General features: G+C 37.2%; 1 non-coding gene across 1 annotated transcript; it reads left to right on the plus strand.

Annotated features, from left to right (window-relative positions):
- Nucleotides 1-19726: 19726 nt before the first annotated feature.
- Nucleotides 19727-19836, plus strand: LOC123457104. Its single transcript, XR_006634883.1, has one exon. It is a non-coding gene; the product is annotated as a U6 spliceosomal RNA (small nuclear RNA).
- The last annotated feature ends 1840 nt before the right edge of the window (nt 19837-21676 follow it).

Consider the following 21676-nt stretch of genomic DNA (forward strand, 5'->3'; position numbering starts at 1 on the left):
TTGCACTTACCAAAAGCTATGGTCAGATATGTGATGGTGCCATTTTCATCTTCATGAGTGGCCTCTGATAAGATGGTATTTTTTGACACAAATTTCAGTGAAAATTTGACGAGACCTGGGACTGAAGATATCAAATTTTAAATGATTACCAATTTTCATTCTAATGCCTATATAGGTATAATTTGTTCTTAGCCTAACACTGAGAATCCTGCCTGCCATCAGTGAGAATCTCTGCTAAACTAATATTACTCAAAACATGGTTCCTATATGTAGTCCCAACAAATTTCCTGAACATTTCTAGTGCTTCCATAGATTCATGTTTTCAATGTACCTTTTGCTTGGAATTACAAATAAGTGGAACGTGAAAAAGGCTGGAGAGATGGCTTAGCAGTTAAGGCACTTGCTGTGAAGGCCTAATGAGGAGAGTTTGATTACCCAGTATCCACATAAAGCCAGATGCACAAAGTGGCATGTGCATCTGGAGTTCGTTTGCAGTGGATAAGGACTTGGCATGCCCATTTTCTCTCTCTCTCCCTCTCTCTCTCTCTCTCTCTCTCTCTCTCTCTCTCTCTCTCTATTTATCTATATATAATGCTCCATATATATAAATCTCCATTATATATATATTTTATATATATATATATATATATAATTCTGTGGCAGTTTAAATGTACTGTGTTCTCCTTAGACTCATTTGTTTGTGAATACTCCTATTTAAGCCCAAGTTGGTGTACATTTTGGAGGTTAAGCCTGCCTACAGGAGGCGTTTCCGTGGGGAAGACCTTGAAGTCTTTAACCCAGCTGCACAACCAGTGATCAGAATACATCCATTCACACATTTGAGAGCTTTCTTCTCTGCCATGCTTTCCTGTCTTGTTGAAGTCATCCTGGAAACTGTCTGGTCAGTTAAATCCTGTCCTCCCATAAGGCATTGATGACTTGAAGATATATATTATGCATTACACAGTTGGTACTTTTGCTGTGATTTTCACTGTCCTCACAATTTGGTTAGATATAATTATTTCACAGTATATTCAGTTTTTTAAAAAGATTGCTTGGAATTTTTGTGATGTTACTGGCACAGTTCTGCCCATGTGCCAAGGGCTTTGGTTCCAGATATGACATGCAACAGTGTTTGTCAGTGTTGGTAAACTTGAAGATGGGAGGAGGTTTGGGATGCAAGTTGAGTAAAGTATGTCATTGCTCTGAAGAACTAGCTGAGGATTGTGTCTGAAATAATGAGCACAGTAAATCACTCATATTTAAAGTGGATCACCTCAGGTGATTTGTCATCAGACCTTGGAGGTTATACCCACCTCTTACTCCAGGCTTCAGCGTTTTGATCTGCACATCCGAGAGTCCAAGAAATGCCAAATTCAAGCCACTTGTTTGAGCAATGCGATACTCTTCACATTGGCTGCTGTTAGATGGCTGACAGATTCCCTAAAACCATGATTACAAAATTAACCTTTCTTCCCATCATTAGTTTTTGTCTCATGTTTGTCACAGACAGTAGAGAAACAACTAAAGAGATCAAGAATTTGCTCATATCTGTACTTAATAATTATTGCTTATTACTTGCAAATATTCATTGAGATGGAAACTCACATAGTGCTATGTAAGTTCCATGTTTCCTTTCAGCATCAATTGTGTGTTTTTGGCACTCCCCCTTCATCCTCCAAAAAAAAGAGAAGAGCAGCAAACATATATTATTCTCCAAATATTATTACATACATCTTTTCTAAGATATGTCACTTATTTATTTCAGACAGAGAGAGACAGGAGCATATATAGAGAGAAAGAATAGTACACCAGGAACTTCATACACTACAAACATTCTCCAGATACATGCGCTGCCTTACGCATATGGCTTACTTTGGACTGGGGAATGCAACCTGGGTTCTTATGCTTTGTAGCTAAGCTCTGTTAACCACTGAGAAATCTCTCCAGCTCACCTTCCCATTTATATCTTTTTCTGTTCCTTTGGCTTGAGGAATTGCCATGAATGTACTTCCTCCCATGTGATAAAATTACTAGGTGTTTTTATCCACTCATCCTCTTTCTTCTGCTTCTACCAAATGACATTGACTCCCTTGATCAACAACACATACATACATTTACATTCACAGTCACAGTCTTTGCTGCATATTCCATTGTTAGTATTTCTTCAATTAGATTTTATCTTGAAAATTCTTTTCTGTGATGGCTTCTATGGACTAATAATCAGAAAATGAGCAATACCTTTCCAGACGTTCAGATTTTACAAGACTGCCCCGTTACATGTTAAACATTAAAGAGTGCCTTAACTCTAAATATTTCATTGCTAATTCTTGTCCTTTTGTTTTTGTTGATGTTCTATTCTATGTTGGACAATTTAATCCTGTATTTTCAGTGCCTAAAGATGGGGGTCTGTATGTTATAATTTTTAAATGCTTCCTTTTGGCATTAAAAATATTCTATTTATTTGATAAAGAGAGAGCGAGAAAGGGCACACCAGACTCTTCTGCCACTGCATTTGAATTACAGACATAAGCACCACCTTGTGCACTTGGCTTCTATGTGTACTGGTGAATTGAGCCTGGGTCTTTATATTTTGCAGCCAGATACCTTAACCATTGAGCAATCTCTCCATCCCACTCCTGGCATTTTTCAGGTGCATTTTTTATGTGCATGCAGTTAGTCCGATCAACTTTTACTTTATTAATTTTATCTACCATTTAAATTTTTCTTTTACCACCTTTATTATTACAATCAATCCATATAATTAATGCAATGCCTAAATATACTAAAAATTCAAAATTATTGTTATTGCATGGAATTGTAATGAATGTATTAAAAGATGATATCGAGTTATTAGGCAAAAATAGGTGCATCACAATACTCCACAAGGAAGTAAATTTCAAGCAATCTACATGAAGTCTCTTCCCAATAAGAAGAAAATTACAAAAAGTAATTTTGTGCAAAAATTCATTTATTATGTCAGCTTATATTGTAAATTTCAGGTTCACAGGTGATAAAATCTTATTTCATCTTCAAAAATGAATGATTAGCCTGGAGAGATAGCTTAGCAGCTAAGGTACTTGTGTGCAATGCCTAACAACCTGGGATCGATCCTCTAGTACCCATGTATAGCCAGCAATAGTGTCACATGTATCTGGAGTATGTTTGGAGCAGCTGCAGTCCCTAATTGTGTCCTTTATTCTGGTCTGTCTCCCTTCTCTCCATCTCTCTTTGCTTGCAAATAAATAAATCCATAAAACATTTTTTAAAAAATATATGATTAGTTGTTTATTTCAACTACCTGATCCTTTAGAAAAACTATAAAGTACTGTAAAGAGAGTTTCCATGGTTACTGGGAGTATAGCATTGGCTAAAACTCTGACTGTATGAATGGATATTTATGACTCAATGTCTTTATAAACATCAGTAGTGTTATTGCCCCCTTGAGAATATGTCAAAATTCAAAATTGCACTCATTTTCTTTAAGGCATATGTTGCTTACCTGATGTAAAACATGAAGGTGACTTTGTCAGAATTGTGAGAAAATACAATCTGTCTTGCAAAAATTCTCATTGGACCATTTTCTTCTACAGTTGCTAACTTATCTGCTGCTATGTAAATGGTGTGAAAACCTGTTGAATCCTCAGGAGAAAGGGCACACTTAGAAAACTTGTATATGCCTTCTCCTCTTCCATTATGATCACTCATTCTCTTTTACCTCAGATGAGGTGAACAGTACAGTTTGTAATTCCTACAGATTACAGCCAAGCAATGTGAAATAATATTGTGGTTTCATGTAGAAAACATTAAATATTGGCCAAAATTATTTTTTAATTATGCAGATTGAGAGATTTTCAGAACAGGAAGTTTTCTTTCATAGCACCTTTCCAATGAATAAAAGCCTTACATTTTAAAATATAAAGTGTCCAAAGAGATAGTATGGAATAAGAAATGAGATATATGCAAAGCAACTTGGTACCTCTTTGAGTTCTGACTCAGATGGGGGTTTGTTGTCAGCCAAAATCAAACAGGTCACAGCAGCTAGCAGCAGAATCTCCATCTCCATGGTGTGTGCCTTTGCTTTCCTACAGATTGAAAGACAATAAATTTATGACACATTATATTACTTATATGTTTGCTTGACATGGAATGAACTAAAGCTTGTTTATATTAAGGTTATGTTTAAGATATTTCTGTATATCCTGGTTGGCTATGCTGTGCTGTGCTTGGACCTGTGTGACTTCCTAATGAGATTAGTGTGAAGTGGAGCTTAAGATGAACTGGAGAGGAGCCATCATCATTAGGAGAGTGCAATTCTGGGAGCATGTTCCAAGGCCATCTCTATTTACGGAAGTTCATGTCGTCATATGTGAAATAGTCCATTGGTATTTGCTGACTCCTTGCATCCTGCCTTCCTTACCACAATAGACTGAAATTGCTGCACTCATCAACCATTTTACTTCATTTCTAGCTGTCTTTTCATTTTTCTAGTAAATATATAATGGTTTTATCTAGTTCTGTTTTTATTAATTAGGTTTGTATTCAGCAAATACAGGCACTTTGGTACCATTATTAGGCTCATACGTGACCTGCCCCCTCCTTCGGCCCCTCCTTGTTGAGGTATATGGGTTGTGCATTGTGGAGTTAGCCCACAGTTATGGGTATGATAAATGTCTATGCATATCATAACCCAACATGTGGCTCTGACATTCTTTCTGCCCCCTCTTCTGCAAAATTTCCCTGAGCCATATTGGGTTCACTTTTGGTCTGCTTCAGTGATGAGGTGTTGGGGGTCTCTGAGGCTCTGGCTCTCTGATTTAGTAGGGGTTGATTTTTCTCTGTGTTGATCTCCTTCACCCTTGTGCTGGCACCTGGTTCACCTAGAAAACAGCACCCTTGCTTTTTTCTTAGTTTCAGCCAGGGCCCTTTTGAGGTATGGTGGGGTGGCTCTCTCCTTAGGATCTGCATCTATCTGAAAAAGAGAAGCAGATTCTCCAATGGAGATTAAGTTAGCACCAGACAAATGAGGTAACCCTTACTTTTTAATAGAGAATTTAATAGGTGTAGGCCCTCTTGTAGCACATGATTGGTGATAGATTGATAATGGAGAGCGGGTTTATATTTGGATATGGTTTGGACTTGTTTCCCATATCCAGCTATGGGTCCTGTACCACTGAGGGCATCAGTTAGCTGAATCAAGAGCAGTTGGTTCCCCACCTTGGCTGTGTGCCACTATTGCACTTGTGTTGGCATCACAACAGGTTATTTGCTGTTAAGTAGGTTAGACCATGAGTTGCTTGGACCGATATTGGTCATTTTCCCCCAGTTGCCCATGTAGCATCTTCTGGCTCTTGACATACTGATTGTGTGGGGACTGACTCTCTTTTAGATTCCAGCCATTTCCCATTTTATGTGTCAACCACATAAGGTGTCTTCAGCAGTAGAGTCTTACCACTAACCTTTGGTGGGTCATCAAATACTCTGTTAGAAATCTGTTTCTTTTAGGAAACCTTGTAAGTCTCTCTGATCAAAAGCTCATTGTAGATGATAGCCTCATGCTGGTACTTGGAGTTACAGATCAGTGCCCACCAAGAAAAGGAAGAGAAAGATAGCTAATATAAAAGTGTTAGAGATGAGAGAGAGAGAGAGAGAGAGAGAGAGAGAGAGAGAGGCTGTAGAAGATATTAAGGTCAGACTTTAATATACCCTCTCCAGTGTCTTGTGGCTTAGGTGTTCCCTCTAAGGACCTAGTGAAGGATCAGCCATTTGGTCTGCCTTTTAGGATGTAGACTTTTATTGTACCATACCGTTTGGGTCTAGATTTGTGTTTCCCAATCCCTCCATTGCCCTCGCCTCCCTCACCACCCATCCTATGTCTAGTCCATGAGATGCTTGCTGAGTATGTAAGGCACTTGTTAAACAGATTCTATTTGGCATCTGATTTCGTTTTATTTTTCTATTGTGTTTCTTATTTTTGTATATGGTAGTGTGTGAGGTGTGATACATGTATGTAGGTATAGCTATGATTTGCTGTCAATTTGCCATCGCTTTATAGATCAAAATTCAACCTTGTCTTTCTTCTGCTTGAGAACGTCCTACTAACCTCAGTTCAAAAGTGATAAGGGCTGGACAAATGGCTCAGGAGTTAAGCCACTTGCCTACAAACCCTGAAATCCTAAATTCCATCACCAATGAGCCTGTTAAACCTTAACATTGCATGATATTTGCTACAATTTTAATTTACATAAAAACCTATTGGGGCTGGAGAGATGGCTTCACTTCCATCTTGCCTGAAAACCTTAGGGACCTGGGTTTGATTCCCCAGAACCCACATAAGCCAGATGCATAAGGTGGTGTAAATGTCTGTAGTTCACTTGCAGGTGTCCCATTCTTTGTCTCTGTCTTTCTTCTGTCTCTATCTGCCTGCACATTAATAAATAAAAATACACTTTCAAAACGTGATGAATAATGATAATGATGAAAAAATGTCACATCATTCACATATATCCTTAGTACACCATTCTCTACTATTTCTACTCATTACCATCAGCCAAGTGTGCAGAATTTCTCTAAAAAAACTGAAGACAAATATCTACTTAGGAAGTCTTATGTCTTTCCATTCTCTCCATTTTTAATAGTCTTCATAAAATCTGCATTCCTTTTTATTTTTATGTTTCTGTATTTATTTGAGGGGGGGGTGAGAGAGAGAGAGATAAACTGGGTGCGGCAAGGCCTCCAGCCACTGTAAACAAACTCCAGACCCATGATCCACCTTCTGCATTTGGCTTACTTGGGTCCTGGGCAATTGAAGCTGTGTACTTTGGCTTTGCAGGCAAGCATCTTAACCACTAAGACTTCTCTCCAGCCCACATCTGCTTTTCTTTAGATGACTATGGAAAGATATCCTTTAGAGAGATGAAAGTAAATCTGCATAATTTACATTCATGGAAATGAAAATGTGACTAGATATGCTGTATATTCTAGAGTTTTGCAGATTGAAACTACAGCCAATTTTGGCCAAGAAACAACATGACTACTCAGAATTCATCCATTTGCTTTGTAGCAGAGAAAAAGTACTTGAGCTTCACATAAGTACCCACACACATATACTTTTACCTATAAAAAGAGATCATAAAGTCTATTCATGTATTTTGAATAAATGAGACACTCAGAAACTATAGCAATCAAAACATGCCACATCATAAACAAGGAAAATAAATAAGAAAATGGAAGAAACTTTTCAAATTTTTGGCTTTTTGAGGTAGGGTCTCACTGTAGTCCAGGCTGATGTGGAATTCACATTGTAGTCTTAGGTTGGCCTTGAACTTGCAGCAATCATAGTACCTCTGCCTCCCAAGTTATGGGGTGATAGCCATGCACCCTCATGCCTGGATAAGTAAACTTCTATTGAAATACACTTTCTAATTGGCAAGATTATGTGTGACTTTCCCAGAAGCTACCACTCTGGCAATGGTCCAGCAAGGGTGGAAGAAGATAAAGGTAAAATAGAAAATATTTATACAGGAGAAAAGAAAGTAGTGATAACATAACGGGAAGTGCAATGTGTCCATTTTTGACATTAGAAAGTTCCACAAGACTAGGGACACATGTGCAAGAAACACAGCACACATTTAATATTGGACCAGCTGTATTGCTATATTAATTAAAATGTTTTCTTTTATGTATTTAGATAATATATTTTATAGTAATTTATTGACTTTCAATATTACTTTTATTAATAGTTTCAACATTGAAGATAGACTTAATTTTGTTAGGCAATAAAACATATATAGCATATATCACAATCACCCAATGCCCACAGCCCAGGACATATCTAATATAGAAAAATATTCAATGCATAAACATGGTATTGTTTACAAAATTTAAATAATAATGTTTTGGGGGCATCAGGAATCTCCTTGGCCAACAACTCACTGGAGGTATCCCATCCCTGGCACTGAAAATTTTCTAACAACTATCTATGGCTCTTGAGTGTTCCATTGTCTGAAATTGGAGGATTCTGTATAATTTATTTGCATCCTCTTAGATTTTCATTAGCCCTCCCTCCACCTTTCCTTTACTCAATCTCTTCCTCTGTCCTCACTTTGCTCCTTTGCACCCCGATTTATCTATTCTTCTACTTATACATATATATACAATACAAACATATTAAGTACCCTCCTCCCTTCCTTTCGTTTCCTTTTATAACTCCTTTTTAACTTACCGGTCTCTGCTACTGAGTTTTTTCCCTCTCACACAGAAGCCTGTAGCTAGAATCCACATTATAAGCCATAGCCGAGGCCCTTGGTTTCCCACCAGGAATTGATGGTAAGACTCTATTGCTGACGACTCCACATACTTGGGCTGCAAGGCCACTGAAAAATCCTGCTCGAACTGAGCTGATAACCTCCTCCATGTAGACCAGCTGACAGAAAGCTGGAAGAAGCTATTCTGCATACAGTTCATAGGGAGAAAGAGATACTACCAGTGAAGATACTCAACAGTGGACACTGCAAGCCTTATAATTGTCCAGCCAGGCCAAATGAGCCAACGGGTGCAATAGTGGCACATCTATCATGGTGGAAACCAACTGCCCTCCAATTGGACTGGAGGCCCGCTCCATGAGGGAGGAAATACATCCCTGATAGTGAAAACATAAAACAGGGGTAGTCATGAGCCCTAAGGGTGTAACATCGACTGATGTCTGTCTGGAAAAATGTATATATTATGCTTATCAAAGTGCTCAGTAAGCACTTCTCTTAAAATTAATACTCTTATATAACACTACTGTTACTTTGGGTAGAGAATCTTCTCTTTTCAGATGGCAGTGACCTTGAGATGACTCGGAAGTTATAGTGCTGGAAAGAAGTGGCTGGAGTACTGAGTAACATCTCAATCACACCTTCCAAGGCTCAGGGTCTAATGTGGAAGAGGTGGCGGAAAGAATGTAAGAGCCAAAGGAAGGGTAGGACTCCTTACAACGTGCTCCTCCAGACACAAAATGGCCTGGATATCCATGACCTCACAGTGCCTGACGCTACCTGCACAAGACCATCATAAGAGGAGGAAAAGACCATGACATCAAAATAAAAGAGACTGGTTGAGATGGGGAGGGGATATGATGGAGAATGGAATTTCAAAGGGGAAAGTGGGTGGGGGAGGGAGGGTATTACCATGGGATTTTTTAATAATCATGGAAAATGTTTACAAAAATTGAGAAAAAATAGTAAAAAAAAAATCAGATGGCTATAGCTGCCTAAATTAACATCAGAGTCCTCAATTCTGTTCCTTTGATCTACATGTCTGTCTTTATGACAGTGGCATGCTGTTTTTGTTACTGTGGCTTTGTAATATAGCTTAAAATCAGGTATGGTGATACCACCAGCCTTATTTTTGTTGCTCAAAATAGTTTTAACTATTCAAGGTTTTTTCTGCTTTCAAATGAAATTTAGAATTTTTTTTTTTTTCTAATCCTGTGGAGAACACCATTGGAATTTAAATGGGGATTGCATCAAAAGTGTAGATTGCTTTTGGTAAGGTCGACATTTTTACAATATTGATTCTTCCAATCCAAGAATATGAGATGTCTTTCCTTTTCCTTGTGTCTTCTGCAATTTCTCACTTAAGTATTTTAAAATTTTCATTGTAGAGCTCCTTCACCTCCTTAGAGCATGGGAGAGATTTCCTGATTTCATTCTTCACATGTTTTTGTTAGTATATAGGAAAGCTACTGATTTCTGTGTATGTATTTTGTATCCAGCTACATTGCTGACATTGTTTATCAGCTCTAAGAGTTTGCTGGCAGAGTTTTTAGGGTCTTTTAGGTATGGCTATAGTTAAGACTTCCAGTTCTATATATTTTTTTAATTCTTTTTTTTTAATTTAATTTATTAGTTTTCTTTTCAGTAAATACAGGCAGTTTGGTACCATTATTTAGGCTCATCTGTGATCTACCCCCTCCCATTAGACCCTCCTTGTTAATGAAAATGGGTCATGCATTGTGGAGTTAGCCCCCAGTTATTGGTATGATAAATGTCTCTGCAAATCATGACCCAACATGTGACTCTGACATTCTTTCCGCCCCTCTTCCACAAAATTTCCCTGAGCCATGCTGGGTTCATTTTTGGTCTGCTTCAGTGCTGAGGTGTTGGGGGCCTCTGGGGCTCTGGCTCTCTGATTTGGTAGGAGTTGATTTTCCTCTGTGTTGGTCTCCTTCCCCCTTTGTGCTGGTATCCGGTCCACAGGAAAACAGCACCCTTGCTTGTTTCGCCAGTTGTCCTTAGTTTCAGTTGGGCCCCTTTTGAGGCTACCATACTGTCTATCAAAAAAGTAAGTGTTATCTCAGTTTTCCGGGTGCTAACTTACTCTCCGTTGGAGAATCTGCTTCTCTTTTCCAGATAGATGGAGATCCTAAGAAGAGAGCTGCCCAGGGTCTTGCTGAAGCCCAGGCAGTCCAGGAATTCATTATGTACTCTCAGGCTTGCATCAAACTCACAGCTATACTCCCACATGTCCAATGCTGGGATTAAAGACCTGCAACACCACAACCAGCTCCAAGGTAAAAGATTTTATGTTAATGTTTAATCTGAAATAGAAAGTGGACTTCAGTAATGTAAATTCTTTCCGAAGTCTGGAAAATTATTGCATATGCAACGATTTCTACGTATAGAACACTTATTCCTCTTGTGTATGGAAATTGACTTTGTGTTTTGAATGTTTAGCATTCAGTTGTCATAACTTATCTTTATTTCAAAACCAATGAATACCTTTGTATTTCTGTATCCATCTTCCTTCACCACTGCTCATCTAGTTCCACAATGGTTCTTTTAAGAATTTGGGCTGGAGATATGGCTTAGGGGTTAAGCCCTTACCTATGAAGCCTAAGGACCCCGGTTCAAGGCTCGATTCCCCAGGACCCACATTAGCCAGATGCACAAGGGGGCGCATGCGTCTGGAGTTCGTTTGCAGTAGCTGGAGTCCCTGGCGCGCCCATTCTCCCTCTCTCTGCCTCTTTCTCTCTCTGTCACTCTCAAATAAATAAATAAAAACAAACAAAAAATATTTTAAGAATTTTCACACACACACACACACACACTCACACACACACAAAAGAAAGAGAGAGAGAGAGAGAGAGAGAGAGAAAGCATAAAAACAAAACAATACAATAAAAGCACCAAAATTAACTGAGCATGGTGGCATATGTCTTTAATCTCAGCACTCCAGAGGCAGAGGTAGAAAGATCATCTTGAGTTCAAAGTAAACTAAGAATACATAGTGAATTCCAGAACACCTGTGACTAGAGTGAGCCCTACATAAAACTGTCACAGTTTATATCTTGGAAATCAATAAAATTATCCTGTAAATGTGTTCCCTTCCATGTTGTATTTTGGCTAAGTTTTCTATAACTTTCCATGCCATACTTTGGCCTTTTCACTTAAAAATGTTATGGTGGAATGGATAACCACTCTTATAAATAGGTTTTACTTTTCTTGAATTTCTTTTTTTTCACTTCATAAACCATTTTTAATATTTAAAAAAGGATGTCCATAGCTAATAAAATAAATAAAAATTGTATGCATATCTTAAAACATGAGTAGCTAAGTTTAAACAAAATTTTGCCAAAGATTTACTTATATCGCCATAAGCTACAAATAATCCTAAACATCCCTTGGACTTAACCATAGTTTCAAGGGATATGACTGTAATTTGCATGGATTTGAAACTATATTACCACCCACAAGATTTGATGTTTATATTTTGATAAAAATAATGTGCCATGGTTCCAATAGAAATTGATTAGAAAAGTTAGAGGAATGGGTGACACATATAACTGGACTTGTTTTTAAGTTCTCAGGGAATTATGGCACAGTGTCCATAGCCTCACCAGTTAATCAGCATAGTAGAGCTTCGTCTGTTAAGGATTTATGTACATGAGGTTGAATTTTATGATGGTTGTAAGGAAATTTCATCACTTTTAAGTTGAGGTCAGCAAGATTTTTCTTGTGTGGATGAAAAAAATGTGGCGTTGTGGCTGGAACAAAATTGTAAAATTTCCACTGAAACACAAAAATCTCTATGAAAAATTGAGTTGCTGTCTAGTCTTGAAAGAACCATGAGGTCTTAGCTCATGCTACATTTCATTCCCTGCCAGCGCCCAGTTAGAGTGTCATGAATAAATTGTAAATGACCCAGAGATGCACAGCTGCAGATGATGTTAATGATTTTTATTCACTTTTTGAAGTTGCAAAGAAAAATATGTTGCCTTTCATGAACACAACTTCACAAAATCTGGAAGACACAATGGCTTTGCTTTGGATTTTTCTAAAATCTAGCAGATAAAATATCATACTCTCTTGTCTTAACTCAGTCTATGTAGACCATGCCTTTCATCTCAGTAACTCTTGCCTCACACTCTCAGTTCATGCGACACCAGGCATATGCCCTACCATACTATATGCACTTGCTTGGAAAAGTCATGAATTATTTATCAGCTAAAATTCTATAGTGTCATAATGTCAGGGTATAATTATGGGTTATTTTCTTAGACATAGCAATCAGGGACATATACCTGAAGTTATTCACAATTTTTGTTAGCAGAATTATTTATATGTTGAGTTCTAGCAAATCCAGGGTAAAAAGGAAACATTCCATCTCCAACAGCCTCCTCCGACACCCAAAATAATCACCTGCTTCATTGTGAAGTTTACGAGAAAAGAAATGTCCCCTCACCATTGTATTCCACACACTTATTTAATAATGGCCTTCCATAAAATGAGTGAATCTCTTGATACATGCATGAGACTAAGGACCGAGTCTTTCTGCAAAAACATTAACTCTAGAAATAAGAAAATTTCAACGAATATTTTTTCTATTCATAGAAATTTGAAAGATATCAGGAATCTGACCTCTTCTCTTCCCCACTTAAAAAATTCTATGACTTGTGAAGATGGTTCTGTGGATAAGTTTGTTTGTCATTCAGGCATGAGGAGCGTAACTGAGTTTGTTAGAATATAAAAATCCAGGTGTTTTAGCATAGTTCGAAGCCCCACCAGTAGGGAAGCACAGAAAGCATGAACACAGACGTGCCTATGATTTCCCTGGGAGATTCAGTGAGATCCAGGTTCAGCAAGAAATAACTCACCCTGAGGAACAGGATAATGACACTGACAGCAGGCTCACCTTTGCACATGCCACATGCAAATCAGTATTTCTACAAGTATTAATGTGCATGATACTTACATACACATGCAGAAAAACCACTCACAATATCAAGACCACACTGGAAAGAACAATTGTGTCCAGAATTTCAATTGTTTGAAAAATAAGTCTATTTCCCTCTTTTGTATTAGGATTTAATGTAAAAGAATCTAGTTGCTGAATATTCAAGTGAAAACTAATATATTAATGACTAGAAATCAATTTTTGGATAGTGTCTTTATTGGGTGATAACATACAAGAACTGGAAGAACTAGAGATGAAGGATGATGTAACTCTTTCTACCTGTATTTTCAGGATGTAGTGGATGATGTAACTAGGAAATTAGAAAAAACAAAATATTGTTAATAAGTTGAATGAGCAGTATGATTTTGTATGACTTTCATATTATTCAGTATGAGACATGCCACTATTTCATATAATAAATATTGTTCAACAAAAGTTGATTTTTTAAAAAGTATTCTTCCTATTAAAATAAGGTAATACTTTGATAGATGGTGTGTCCAGGTATTTATCCATCTCCTCCAAGTTATCCAATTTTGTGGAATAGATGTTTTAGAAATATTTCCTGATGATTCTTCCAATTTCACTTATGTCTGTTGTGATCTCTCCCTTTTCATTCTGAATTTTGTTAATTTGAAACTTCTCCATCTTTTGCTTGATCAAATTGGCCAGGGGTTTGTCAATCTTGTTTATTTTTGAAAAGAACCAGCTCTTTGTTTTGTCAATTGTCTTAATTGTTTACTTGGTTTCCAATTCATTAACTTCTGCTCTGATTTTAATTATTTCTTTCCTTCTGGAGCTCTTTGGGTTGGATTTTTCTTGTTTTTCCAGTTCCTTTATGTGGATGGTTAGGTTATTGATTTGGGATCTTTCTTTTTTAATGAAGGCATTGAGTGCTATGAATTTTCCTCTGAGGACTGCCTTCATTGTGTCCCATAAGTTTTGGTATGATGTGTTCTCATTGTCATTCCATTGCAGACATTTTGCAATCTCATTTTTTATTTCATACACTATCCATTTATTGTTTAAAAGTATGCTGTTCAGAATCCAGGTACCATTGGGATTCTTGGCGGGTCTTTTGTTGTCGATTTCTAGCAATATAGCATTGTGAGCTGATATCATGCAGTGAATTATGTCAATCTTCCTAAATATGTGGAGGCTTCCATTGTGACCCAATATATGGTCTATTTTAGAGAATGTTCCATGGGCTGCTGAGAAGAATGTGTAGTCTGTGTATTTGCGATGGAAAGTTCTGTAGATGTCCATTAGGTCTAAGTGATCTATGCTTTTGTTGAGCTCTCTTACTTCCCTTTTGATTTTTTGTTTGGATGATCTTTCTATTACTGAAAATGGTGTATTGATGTCCATAGCTATGATGGTGTTGGTGGTTATTTCTGTTTTATTGTCAAGTAGGTTTTGTTTTATGAACTGTGGTGCTCCTGTGTTTGGTGCATACAGATTTATGATTGTAATATCCTCTTGATGGGTTGTTCCCTTGATAAGTAGGAAGTGGCCTTCTTTGTCTTTTTTCATTATTTTTTGGTTTGATGTCTATTTTATTTGATATAAATATAGCTACACCTGCTTGTTTCTTATTCCCATTTACTTGGAATATTGTTTTCCACCTTTCACCCTGAGGAAGTGTCTTAATGGTTAGGTGTGTTTCTTGAAGGCTTCTGATTGAGGCTTATAATTTTTTGATCCATCCTGTTAGCTTGTGTCTCTTGATGGGTGAATTAAGTCCATTAATATTTAGGGTAATGACTGTGAGATTTGATTAGATCCCCACCATATTGTGATGGTAAATGTTGGTTGGTGTTTTCATGGACTTTGAAGGTTTCCGTGCCTACTTTGAGTTTGGTTATTGTGATCTGCTTCTTGTAGGCAAAACAAGCAAGGGTGCTGTTTTCCTGATGAACCGGATACCAACAGAAGGGGGAAGGAGATCAACACAGAGAAAAATCAACTCCTACCAAATCAGAGAGCCACAATTTATAATAGCCGGGAAATGGAACCAGCTTAGATGTCCCTCCACTGATGAGTGGATAATGAAGATGTGGCACATTTATACAATGGAGTTCTATTCAGCGGTAAAGAAAAATGAAGTTATGAAATTTGCAGAAAAATAGATGGATCTGGAAAGGATTATACTAAGTGAGGTAACCCAGGCCCAGAAAGCCAAGCGCCACATGTTCTTTCTCATATGTGGATCCTAGCTACAGATGACTGGGCTTCTGCATGGGAATGAAAATACTTAGTAGCAGAGGCCAGTAAGTTAAAAAGGAGATATAAAGGGAAGAGAAAGGAAGGGAGGAGGGTACTTAATAGATTGGTATTGTATGTATGTAACTTCAATGATTGAGATGGGGAAGTAATATGATGGAGGATGGAATTTCAAAGGGGAAAGTGTTGGGGGGGAGGGAGAGTATTACCATGAGATATTTTTTATAATCGTGGAAAATGTTAATAAAAATTGTGAAAAAAAACAAAGAAATAAAAGCAAAAAAAAAAAAGAGAGAGAGAGAGAGAGAGCCAGAGCTCCAGAAGCCTCCAACACCTCATCACTAAAGCAGACCAAAAGTGAACCTAACATGGCTCAGGGAAATTTTGCAGAAGAAGGTGCAGAAAGAGTGTCAGAGCCACATATTGCATCATGATATGCAAAGACATTTATCTTACCCATAACTGTGTGCTAACTCCACAAGGCATGACCCATATACCTCAACAAGGAGGGGCCAAGGGGAGGGGGTAGGTCATGGATGAGCCTAATTTTGGTACCAAACTGACTGTATTTAATGAATACAAAGTTATTTAATAAAAATATGAATAAAACAAATAAAAAAGGTAATATAAACAAAACCTAGGGAGCAAAAAATCTTACACTTTATGTTTTTTTTTTTTTTCTCACAAATTGGGATATAAGGAAATGTGAAGTAGAGATAGATAATTAGAGGGTAGATAGACAGATAGATAGATAGATAAATACATAGATAATAGATAGGACACAGCGATATAATTCTACATGTAGAATCAATGTTGTTAAAATGCTACTTTCGTTTTACTGGCCTGTACATTACTGACTTTAATACTATGACCTGAATGTATACATTCAAAACACAGAAAAAAATTGCCTTCCAAAAGTTTAACCTTTTTATCTATTTATTTATTTATTTTATTATTTCATTTATTTATTTTTGTTTATTCTAGGTAATTTTTCACTCTATTCCCGGCTGACCTGGAATTCACTATGTAGTCTCAGGGTGTCCTCAAACTCATGATGATCCTCCTACCTCTGCCCCCTGAGTGCTGGGATTAAACGCATTCACCACCATGCCAGGCTAGTTTCACCTATTTCTAAACTTTGATGGAATGTTCTGAGATGTTATATCTACCTGTTCTATGATTCCATTTTATCTAGATGCTTCTCACTGGTGAGAATGAGATATTAATGTCACTTTAAAAAAGTAATTCTCTTTCTGTTTACTAAAGATATCCATACGGTAGACAGAGAAATCATGTGTTGCAGACAATGAACTAAAGTGTGAGTTTACAGATGTCAAAATTTCAGTCTCATCGTTGACATGATGAATGTGGCTGTCATTCCCAAATACACCTGCACCTGGAATCCAATGTATGAAGGAACATTTGTCTGTCTCCATTAAGAGCTAGGACTTCAGGCCATCATGAGATACAGACAGACCTCTCAGCAAGATGTGCTTCATTTCACACACAATTTGCCCAACCCCTCAAAAAAAGTGAACCATGCTGACACAGACTCAAATGTTCAGAAATCTGTGAATAATTTACTATGAACTTCATAATGAATGCAAAGCATAGGGTAGTCAATTCTTTTTCATGTGTTCAGTAGTATGTTGCAAATTAACAGATGCATAATATTTCTTGTAATTTGTGTGTCGACAAGATGTACTGTGCCACTGATACAGACTCAAAACACTGAATTTAAAATATCTACTTCGAAGCAAATCTAGTGAGTATCAGATCCTTAAGGGTGACTATGGGAAACCAACTCTACAGTGCCTTCAGCCTCATGGCCACATTGTTTACTGCCTGTTGCTCTGAGCCAGTGTTGGACCGAAGCATCTTTCCACATGAGAGTTTTATTATTTCTAACTCTTCCAGGTGATCCACTTCAATTTTTGTGGACTAAACCAAGAGAGGTTACTGTTTATAATGCCACTAACAGTTGAATGCTTCATGAGCCATATCATAACTCTCCAAGAGTCTGGTTAAATTACCTCAGTGGGGATTACAGAAGTAAATATAATGATTCAGATATGCTGGTATTGATATTCTTTTTTAAAAACATTTAATTTAATTAATTTATTTATTTGAGAGTGACATACAGAAGGGAGAGAGAGAGACAGACAGAGAGAGAGAGAGAGAAAAAAAGAGAGAGAGAGAGGCAGAGATATATAGAGAGAGAATGGGCACGCCAGGGTCTTCAGCCACTGCAAACAAACACCAGATGCATGCGCCCCCTTGTGCATCTGGTTAATGTGGGTCCTGGGCAATCAAGCCTCGAACCACGGTCCTTAGGCTTTACAGGAAAGTGCTTAACCAGTAAGCCATTTCTCCAGCCCCCCACTTGACATTCTTAAAACATTGTGTGTAAAGGATTGAGCAACTTCAAACATACAAAATATAAAAAGGTATTTAGCTCTCATTTTCATATGTATGGACTTCTTTTGTCAACAACAAATTCTGCTAATTATTACAAATTGTACTTGCAAAAAGATCTGAAAAAAATGTATTATATTTTGCCTATGCATTTTGAGAAAGCCCTTATCTCACAAGGTTCTCATTGTGGCATTATTCAATTATTGCATGGCCAAAAGGCACAGACATTTACTTTCAGATGCAGTAAGCATATTAGAGCCCTTTGACATCAACTATGACCTTGAAAATTTTAGTTTACAGTGAATATTTAAATAATACATAATTTAAATATTGATATTTTTGTGTTCCTACTCTACCATTGTGAAAAAAAAAAAAAAACTAATAACATAAAACCTAAGACTGTTTTCTTTCACAGTTGCAAAAGCATAATGCAGGTCCTCATAATGCAAACTCATACAGTGACCCCAAGATTTATTATTTATATCACATTCTAAGGTTGCCCTATGGGATGGGATGTGATCAACACATGACAGTTTATGTTCTCCATGCTTTCAAGTTGTTGCATGTGTTTGATTAGAATTTGTGGGAAATCCATGGACTGATGAAATGACTGCAATTTTAATGAAAATTGGCAATGTATCCATAGGTACTTTGATGATTAATATAAGATTTTAGAGTCTATAGTAAACATTGCTCTACAACATTCTAACTGCTAACTTCTCAATTTTTCATTCTAAAATGAATGAATGAATCAATCAATAATTTAATTTTTTGGAGAAGGAATTTGAAATAGAGTCTTACTCTTACCAAGGTTGATGTGGAATTCACTATTTAATTTCAGGATGGCCTTTAACTCATTATGATCCTCCTATCCTATCTCTGCTCCTGAGTGTTGGGATTAAGGCATGCACTACCAATGCCCCTCCTAATAAATAAATATTTTAAAATAGGGCCGAAGAGATGGATCAGAGGTTAAGGATTTTGCCTGCAAACCCCATCGGCCAAAGTTTAATCACTCAGTGCCCCTTAAAGCAAGATTCAGAGTGTATGGGGAACATCTGAAGCTCATTTGCAATGGTTGGAAGCTCTGGCTTGACCATTCTCAATCTCCCCCCCCCACCCCCGTCTCTCTCTTCTATAAAGTGTACAAATAAAAATATTTTAAGTATCCATTATCCAGCCATAGTTTTCAAGTTTAGGTCAATAGTTAATGCAGTTCCAATATAGGCTTTTTAAGGCACAGAAACAAAATGGCTAAATATTTTCTTTTTCTGTTTATATCTCCTATGATTTTATCAAAGCTTAATCTGTATTTAAATTTTTTAAATATTGATATAGGAAGCATATGTTCTACCCAGACAATTAGTAAATGACAAATGTACTTAATATGTTCCAGTAAGGTCATCCCAACTTTTATTTATATCACTGCTGTCCTTAGGCACTCAGCAGTTAAGGACTTCAAAAAAAAATTGTTTGCTAAAGAGAGAGAAAGAGAATACGGGCACTCCAGTACCTCTGGTCACTCCAAACAAATGCCAGATGCATGCCCCAGTTTCTACACTTGTCTGATGAGGGTACTGGGGAATAGAACCTGAGTACTTAGGTCTCAAATGCAAGGGTCTTAACCTGTAAGGCATCTCTTCAGGCCAGTAGTTAAGAGTTTAAATGACCTTAGTTTTAATGTGATGCAACCAAATTCATTCTCATGTACCTGTACCTAACAGCTTGGACTTAACATTACCTCAATACATACATGAGTACAATTATTCAGCTTTATATCTTTTGTAAGTATGGCATTTGGGATGTGTTGAATTAGAGACACAGTTTTTATTTAAGATTATGTGGTTGAAAATAGTATGAGAAAAATAAGATTCTCTTCACTTCAGTAGAACATTTACTAAAATCGGAATGATACAGATTAGATTAACATGGCCCCTGTTCAAGAATGGCAAACAGATTCCTGCTGTATTCCATATTTTATTTTATTTGCTTTTATTCATTTGAGAAAGAGGGGGGAGAGAGAAAAGGAGAGCAGGGAGAGAGAGAGAAAAAGGGAGAATTAGCATTCCAGGGCCTGCAGTCACTGCAAACAAACCCCAGATACATGTGCCAGCTTGTGCATTTGGCTTATGTGGGTCCTAGAAAATTAAATCACGTTCTGTTGGCTTTGAAGGCAAATGTCTTAACCACTAAGCTGTCTCTCCTATCCATGTGTTCCACAATTAAAATAAAGAAAAAATAATCAAATAAGTAAAAGATATGGTACTGTCATCTAATCTTGAAACTGTATTTCTTCTCAGTCCCAAAGGTGAATTACTTCTGAGTGTATTTTGTCTCAACCAATTTTTTGATGTTAAAATTCAACTATTTTTATAATGAAGATGACCATCAACATGTGTTTGTTGTATTACGTACGTATTCAATTTAATTCTCTGTTGGAGAAAATACCATATCTTTGGTACTTTGGGGATGCGTGTGTAGGCATTGTTATCATGATCTAACATGGTATAGGAATGTGTTCACATGTGTCTTAAAACCTTACCATAACTTGTGCCAGGCACAGTGGCACATGCCTTTAATCCCAGCATTCTACAGGCAGAGGTAGGAAGATTGATGTGAGTTCAAGGCACCCTGAGACTACATCCCGAATTCAAGGTATACCTGGGAACAAATAAGACCATAACTTGAAAAACAAACAAAACAAAAAAATAATAATAACACAAAACCCTACCATAACTTTGTAAGACATATGTAATTCTCTGTTGTGTTGGTTTGCTTTTCTGTATTTTTGTATCAGTACCTCTGTAACTCTGAATTATGTGAATCATGCTCTCCAGCCCACTTTTGAAACAAAATTATAGCAATTCTTCTTCTACAGACATCCTCATAAAGATTGAAGGATCTCACCCCCAAGTAAGACTTGCAATACTACACACACACACACACACACACACACACACACACACACCATGCATATAACAATATCCAATACCTGATTCTCACACTGAAGACCAGGTATATGTGAGGCCATGACAAATCATTGCATGATGGAGTCATTGAGTATTGCCACCTAACACAGGAAAGGATGTTGGACTGGGGCTATTTCCACAAGAAAAAAACCGTGGAATCATTTATGTTTTCTGATGTTAACTTCACATCTCTTCTATAATGGAACTAAAATTTATTGTGTCAAAAGAAATGTGAAGTTTTTGGCTTTTGGTTTTCTTTTGTTTGTTGTTGTTGAAAATAGAAACAAAGAGGAAAATATGGACATCAATATCAATAGAAATGACTTGGGAAGAAATAGTGATTCAGAAAGCAGGCGGATTTAGGAGGAGGGAGAACAAAGGTCTTAATATCAAGTAATATTTTTGCATATGTATGGGAATTGTCAGTAAAACTTTTACAAAATCTATAGTAGAACTCCTTGACTATGTGAACACTTTAGGTGATTTCCTCGTTCATTTATTTTTTTATTTTTTATTTTTTTTAAATATTAATTTATTCATTTGAGAGAGACAGACACAGAGAGAAAGACAGATAGAGGGAGAGAGAGAGAATGGGCGTGCCAGGGCTTCCAGCCTCTGCAAATGAACTCCAGACGCGTGTGCCCCCTTGTGCATCTGGCTAACGTGGGACCTGGGGAACTGAGCCTCGAACCAGGGTCCCTAGGCTTCACAGGCAAGCACTTAACCGCTAAGCCATCTCTCCAGCCCTCGTTCATTTATTTTGTTACACAAAGAGTAGAGAGTAGATTCCACAACATAGATTGAAATAAAATAGAAGCAGTGTTGTTGATACATTCAGATCCAATCATCAC

This window comes from Jaculus jaculus, chromosome Y (assembly GCF_020740685.1).
Source record: "Jaculus jaculus isolate mJacJac1 chromosome Y, mJacJac1.mat.Y.cur, whole genome shotgun sequence".
NCBI classification, from domain to species: domain Eukaryota; kingdom Metazoa; phylum Chordata; class Mammalia; order Rodentia; family Dipodidae; genus Jaculus; species Jaculus jaculus.